Source organism: Dicentrarchus labrax, unplaced genomic scaffold (genome assembly GCF_905237075.1).
Source record: "Dicentrarchus labrax unplaced genomic scaffold, dlabrax2021, whole genome shotgun sequence".
Taxonomy (NCBI): Eukaryota; Metazoa; Chordata; class Actinopteri; family Moronidae; genus Dicentrarchus; species Dicentrarchus labrax.
This window is the reverse complement of record NW_026136721.1, coordinates 13,598,078-13,605,604: the sequence shown is the minus strand read 5'-3', so window position 1 is coordinate 13,605,604 and position 7,527 is coordinate 13,598,078. Positions and strand designations below refer to the sequence as shown.

At 41.1% G+C, this 7,527-nt stretch overlaps 1 long non-coding RNA gene across 1 annotated transcript; it reads right to left on the bottom strand.

Moving 5' to 3' along the window:
• Positions 1 to 959: 959 nt before the first annotated feature.
• Positions 960 to 7,256, bottom strand: LOC127354783 (uncharacterized). Its single transcript, XR_007881623.1, has 2 exons — positions 7,100 to 7,256; positions 960 to 3,358 (listed from the first exon to the last, which is right to left on the bottom strand). It is a non-coding gene; the product is annotated as an uncharacterized LOC127354783 (long non-coding RNA).
• Between the last annotated feature and the right edge of the window lie 271 nt (positions 7,257 to 7,527).

Below are 7,527 nucleotides of genomic sequence, written 5' to 3'. Positions count from 1 at the left end.
CATAGTATATCTTGCATTTGCATACGTAGATTTTGCCTCATGTGTGTCTTTTAAAACACATTAGAATTGTTATTGGCCCTAATCCATTAGGTGTCATAATCTCTGCTCACCCGATGCAGCGTATGTTCATAAACACACACAGACACACACGCACACAAAAAAAACACTGCACATAAAGAAGGCCAACTTGAATGCAGGCCAGATTAAGGAGGGGAGACAGGAATATCACTGTGCCTTGAAACATGCAGGGAGAGCAGAATAGGGGGCTCTGTTCTTTTTCTTCCTTTTGACCAGCATTTGAGCTGTCTGCGAATAAAGATGTCTGGGCCTGTTGGTTATTGATTGGCGAGTATCTGGAGAACAAAGCATTAATCCTCATGAAGGCCCACAGTGAGTGCTCTCTTAAGTTATTAAAGTTTGAAATGTCTTCTTTTATATGTGTTTCCCTCTCGTCTCTCAGTTCATTTTTTCTTATTTAACTCTGAAGGATGAATACCCAGTTTAGCTGACTGAGTGACCCAAGGCCGATTTGCAATTTCCCATATATCTGACATTAGAATGGTCGCTCTCTATTATTAGCTACTTTTGGTTTGTGAACAATGCATGGCGAAGGACGTTCAGGCTTTGATATCGGCAAAAAGGGTTTGTAAGTGAAATCTATTCAACAAAGCATTTTACCTTGTTTTTTTTTTTTTACATGTAGTTATAAACAGGCTAATTTAGGAAATACAGTTATTATCTTGTGATTATCCATTATATTAAGTCCTTTTAACAAAGTACCTCTTTTGCTTCATTTTCCTTGAAGTGACAATTTAAAAATATGTTTTTGAGTACCCAATTATGTTTACTGGCCTTTGGCTGCTAGGTTACATGGTTCTGTGGTGATTTCATTAAAAAACTAAATAAAGTCATGATATATAAACTTTAACTTAAAAAATAAAAAATGCAAGATTTAAATATAAAGTTTGAAGTTTATTTATTTAAAAAGTGACAATGCAAATTAATTAACTCACTGTGTAAAATTGCCAGATTTAGCCATACAGGCTAATTTTCATCTGCAGTCCCTGGCAGGATGATTGCATGTCAGAAACATTAAAAGAAAAGCACATAAGCACAGATAAAATCACATAAACCCAGAAACTCACAAATGCAAAGAGCACATAAACATAGACAAATTCACATAAACACAGATAAAAGCACAAATAGTTGTAACACAATAGCCATACTGATTTCTCCTATATGTCATAACCATATGAGACATAAAGGACATACAGGATAACATACAAAGCACATAAGCACAGACAATTAGTAAAACAATAACAGAATCTCTATCTGTCCCTGAATGGTAATTAACTTGCAAAACTACCACAGTACACTAATGAAAAGATGTTTTTTCACTATTTAGGGAATAAGGTTGGTAATAAGGCATACAATTCTATTTACATTCCTATATTATCTGCTAGTAGCAACTAAAGTTAAGGTATGTTAAGGTTAGGCAAAAAAAAAAAAAACTCACTTGGTTAGGGTTGGAGACTGTGGTTATGGTAAAACAATTAAAAAGTAAGTATTATTTACACAAACAGTACAAAGCTGGTTTAAAAAACTGTCAGAATCCAAAAAGAAGCTGAGATGTCGTGACTTTTAGCCCCCAGTGTTGACAAAGCTCCAAAAACACTGGCTACAGCAGTAATCTTTTATTAGATTTTCCCTACTTGCATGGTAAATGCCCAAGTATTTCAAAATCTGTACCCCTAGTTTATAACGCTAGTTTTCTGTTGTTTCTACATTTTTAGTCTCCAAGTTCAGCCTGAGATGACTGTGATGACATCATCAGGGTTATTTTCTCAGACTTTAGAGAGCTCTCTCCAGAGCCACATCACAAATTAAACCTTTGTTTTTACAGGCAGAGTAGTTGTCCCGATGATGAGTGACTGAACTTCATGTGTAGAATCTGTGAAGTGCCCCTTTAAACGTACTGAAGTGTTGTCAGGTGGATTTTCTAGTTTATAGTGGTGTTATGTTGTATTAGAATTAACCAGTCTAGTCTCCTGGATATTACATTTATAGCAGATACATTTACAATTCCGGGCAATAATAATAAACTAATGAAATTCTGTTAGTAAATATAACCTGCGTGGTAATATGTTATGTACAAAACTCAAATGGTAATGTTAAATATTTCCATATGAAAGTAATTTGTCTGAGATACAGTTAATTAAACACATTTATGCAATTTCATATTTAATTTGAGATGACCTTTTTTTTATTTGTGTGACTAATTTGTGGTGCAATACAGGAAAAATGTCAACATTTCTGCACCACTTTATGTTCTGTGGAATAGTGAAGAATGCAGTGAGGCCTGAAGGCCAAGGCTTGAACTTGTGTCTGCTTCTTGTCAAGTCAGATTTCTTGGTAGGGGGGTCTGGGGTACCCTGGCATTTTCTCTGCCGAGGGGTTTTGTTTATATGGCCGAAGGACTCTGCTCAGTCTCATCAGCCCACAGCAACCAAGTACACATGAGCCTCCATCATGAAGGCTCTGGAGAGACAAGATTTCTAGCTTTTTCAGAGGGATACTTCTGGAGCGTCAATTTCACTCTTTTTCCTGATGAATTAATTTTATATTTAAAATATTGATTCTTGAGCAAAACTGCAATTTCTGTCAGCCAAAGGACATTTAGTCATCAGCAACATTTTATGAGGCCGCCCATCTAAATGTTTTGACATGCCATTACAGGGCTTCTGATGGAAAGGGCAGTGACATACAGTGACCATTCCACCACTGTTGCAACGCGTTACTTCACCCAGGCAACACACAAGTCATATGGACCAATGACACAACTCCTGCCAGGGCCCCAATGTCCTAATGTCACACACGTCCCAACAGTTTTACTTCAAACTTCCTCCCTTCTCTTCACCCCTCCTTTCCTTCACCCCCTCACCCCTCCTTGTTCCCTCCTTCCTTTCATGCACAGCCTCTATGTCCCTTTCAACATCCACTCCCCCCTCCACCTCCCTGTTTCTTATTTCTCTCTCACTCACTTCTCTGTCTGTCTGTCTGTGTGTCTGTCTGCCTGCCTGTCTGCTTGTCTCTCTTATCATGCTTTGCATTAACCCCTTTGCTTCTCCCTATCTGTCTTGTTCCCTTGTTTCTCTCTGTTGCTTTGTCCCTGTGTAACATATGCTTAGACTGGCGTCCAATCTCAGAGACGCTGCAGGTCTTGTCCGCTTCATGTCGTGTGAGGATGGACGTTTGAAGAGTCCTCGAGGCATCTCTCTTTGTCAGCAGCACTTAGCCTCAACACTGCCGCAAACCCACCGCAAATCGGCCGTCAGTACTGCTGGCACTCTGGCTTCTGCTGCAGAGATAGATGGGCAGAGATATTTGCACATGATTACATACACAGACACATGCACAAACATGTTTTCATAACTGCAGACATATTTTGAACAGACATGCACCTGTATGCTTACACACAGTATGCACACTCTGGTCCTTCACCCCATGTCGGGTCTTACCTATTCCCCACCCGTCTGACCAGGGCATGTAGGTTTCCTTCAGGCACAATAGTGGTTTTGTCTTGAGGTTGTGCTCTGACAGTTGTCACAGACTGATCCCTCCTGATCTGTTAATTGGGCTGACAACCGATGAAACCGTATTGGAAATTAAGAGTCCCTTTGTCCTATTTCAGTTAAAAGCCTTTCAGACCTGCTATCTGAGGGAAAGCTATCCCACAGATTAGGTTCCTCTGTCAGGCCACAATAGCCTTAGAATATTTCCCACATATGTCATGCCACACATCCACCATCACCATGTCCACTGGTTTGTATGAATGCATGACAAAAACAATAGTATGAGGGGTCTGGGTGCTGGGGAATATGCTAATCGTGATTAATAGCCATTACATTCGTTATTGTTCATTCCTCGTTGGTGCCAGTAAAGTATCCTTAGAGATTTTAACCTTGCTTTCTTCAGCTTTCTGTTTGGGGGTTAAGGCAGTATGTTGCTTTAGTCTTTCAGTGTGATGATTTTCAATATAAATCAGCAGCAACACTTGAAAATGTAATGCAAAGTAGACTTTCCATCATCACCTCATCCCACTGAGGGATCCGTGTGATACTAATCTGCCCACCTAGTCCAGCGCTTCTCCCATCCAAGCTGCTTTTCTCCCTCTCGCCTCTTTAAGCTCTACAGTAGGCTTTGCTCACACCTCTTTCTCTGTGAGACTTAGTGTGGCACAAGTGGACTACAGTCAATTCTCATTCTGTGTTCTAGTTTCAAACAGACAAAATAAGGATTCTGTGTTTTGGGGGCAAATCAACTTTCCTTTGGACCCGCTGAAACGACTCATCATCTCGGGATCAGCTGGCACAAAGAGCAGGCCATTTTTAGCGAGCTGATCATTCACTGCCAGGAAAAAGACTATCATAGAACGAATAAGACTCTTTGAATCGGATTCAAATAGTGACTCTCAGTCTGCTTTTCATCTCAATAAAGACCCTTATATAGCAGTCAGGCAGTAGATGAGTAGGGAAAAGAGTGTGTAGTAAAACAGAGATATTGCACTGCTTGGCGTTGAACTTTGTCCAGTTTTGTAATGCCTGTAAATGTGTCTCATAGGTAAGGGGCTCACAGCCTTGGCCAGAGAGGCACAATAAAACATTCTGGTTCCTCTGACACAGAGACTCTTTCCAGCAAGGACTGCTTCCTTCTTACCCAAAATGTAGTAGCAGTCTATCTACACATTGAAAAGGTATAAGAGTAAGGTTTCTTTTTGCCAAAAAGGTCAGGTGAAAAATAAAACTTTTTTAAAAAACGATTTTAGTTTTTGGTCTTAAAATTATTTGGTTAAGGCAAGGGTTAAATCTCAGGGTTAAAAAATTCAATATGAATTCAGCACTGGAGTGGCAGACTCTATCACTATTTTATAATTCATAATGTAATATATTTACAGGCTACTGATGAAGAAACACACACCATAGATATAGAAAATTAGGTTTGATTTCTTGAACATCTTAGGTTTTAAGAAGGCACTCTGTAAACTAGACTGTGACATTTTAAAAACTGCAGAAAATAAAGCTTTGTTCCCCACTTTTTTTATGGACTAGGTGCAAAGTGCTTAGTTTTGAAAAAGCTGTTTTGTATGTTTTTTTTACTCCAATTGGAGCAAATGAGTTTGGGAGCCGTGGATAAAATGTAAATGTCTTTAATCATAGAAACAGATATAACAGTAAAATATTCAAAATTTATAGTACATTAAAGGGATGGAAAAAATGTGCAAAAACATAAATCAAGCTAGAGCTGTCATTAAAGACATCAGGCTCACAAAATTTCATGAGACCATGTTGCCTACACAGAGAGAACATGAAAGGAGAAGGAAAATGCCTGTGGCAGACTCAATAACAACCACTCTCTAAAACACCACGTCTGCTAACTTGGCACTTACAGTTTAGCCCTGCTGCTTATCATTCAGTGTAGATTTGGAGTCATCTCTTTGTCATTCTGAGGTCAAAACATACACTAGAGGTCAGTCATGTTGACCTCATCACTACAGCTAGGATCTTATCCTTGCTCCTTTCATCTTAAGGTCAGATAATTGCTAACGGCTAATCACCAATTCTCATCTGCTCTTTGACACCACTCAGACACTTGCTAAGTGTACCATGAAACATTTTCAGCATTTTGCCTCTGAGTGTAAAATAAAATGTGGAAGAAATGGATACACAAGGCAGCAAATGAAAGTAGAAGAAGAAAAAAAACCATCATGATTAGTTGCCCTAGATTTTTAAAATTATCCGCTGTTTTGGGCATTAAATAAAATAAGCATAGTGGTGGTAGAGCATAATCAACTGGCCCCATTCCAGCAACTTCTCCCATGTAGGGCAATTGAACAAAGTGCGTCTGAATTGAAATCAGGTCGTTCCTGGGGGCCACTGGTAATGAACTTGGCGAGGAGATAGGGAGCTGAGGGGAGGAGAGGGGAGGAGGGCCGAGAGTTGCAGCTGAGCTGACCTCAGTTGTAATGCTACAGAACAGGAGCATGTGCTCAAACTTGGCTACGCTAACCTTTTTCTGCTACCGACTGCAAAGTGCTGTAAGTAATGACTATAAGTGATGATTCTCACTGAAGGTGGCAAGTGAACAAAGCTTTAAGAGCCATGTTGAAAGGAGGGCTGTCATTGTGACATTTTCTAGGCTTCTGGATTACGGAGTGAACAGGTGGACTAGCAAATGTCATCTGTTAAACATACAGAAATTCACACATTTAAGATCATTTGCTGCATTTAGTTTCTACTTATTTGTAATGCTATAAATTTGAAGTTCTAAATATTGTAATATATGGTGAATCTGGCCTAGTATGTTGAAATAACCTCATACAGGAATAACTACACAGAAAGCAGCGAATATTCATTTGTGAATATATAGCCACGATATGTTGGGTTTAAGATTGATCGTGAATTTGACCAGTATCCCTCATCTCAATCCCCTGTGCATACATAACTGCCTCATCTGCTCTTCTCTCCCTTCTCCTCTGCCTGTCCGGGGGCCTAATTTAGCCTTAGTAGGCTCTGCTGGTGCCTAAGAGAATTCTCCTTTATGCAAGCCAGGTAAAACAAGAGCGCAGCACAGATGAGGCCCCTCTCCATCATGGTGGATGGGGGGAGTCACGGGTGACACCCCCTGATCAGGTGTGCATGCGTAATGGCCGTCCCAAAATAATCACTGCTTTGAATAATTTCCCCGCTCTGTCTCTCGCCCCATGATTCTTGCTGCTTCGACTCGTTTTGTGGCGGGCATCCCATAAATCCTTGCGGTAAATGTAAATCAGTGGGCCGGGTGCGTCTGACAGATGGGGGCTGCAAGGAGTCCTGGGAGATCTCTCCTCTCACCTTTCCCTTCAGCTGGAATGGATGAATCACTAGCCGGGCTAGCTAAATAGCATTAGTGTGCATCCCTCACTTAAGAAAAGAGTGAGATAGGAAGATGTGAGCCAGTACAGTGAGAATATAAGTGGGGGTCATTTTGATTAGGAGTGATGTACGGAGGATGTGCATGTTGTGAAGACAGGGACAGTACCAGGAAACACAAATCCTCCTACCTTTGTTGTTGTTGTTATGATGGGGAAATGAGGTTGTGCAGGTGGAGGAGACGCAGGCTCGCGGATCTTCGAGCTGTCAGCTCCTTGGAGGATTGGAGATCTGAGGGGTGGAGGGGAGGAATGAGGAGGAGGCGGGGAGGGCCCTTCCTTGGTCCCCTTGGCTGTCTGTGGAGCAGAACCCATCTCTCATTAAGGGAGAGTGCCGAGGAGACACTTGAAAGTGACATTCACCCTCCCTCCACCCCACCCCCCTCCCTCCATTTTAGAGATGCTATGCATGACGGCCACTGCCACTCAGCCAGCAGGGTCACCTCTCTCTCCCTCTATGTCTCTCTCCCTCTCTCTTCCTTTGCCTGGGGGAGAATATCAATGCTGTAGTGCTTTTGGCAGATATACATACAACACCTACACCCTTCAATGAAATCCAT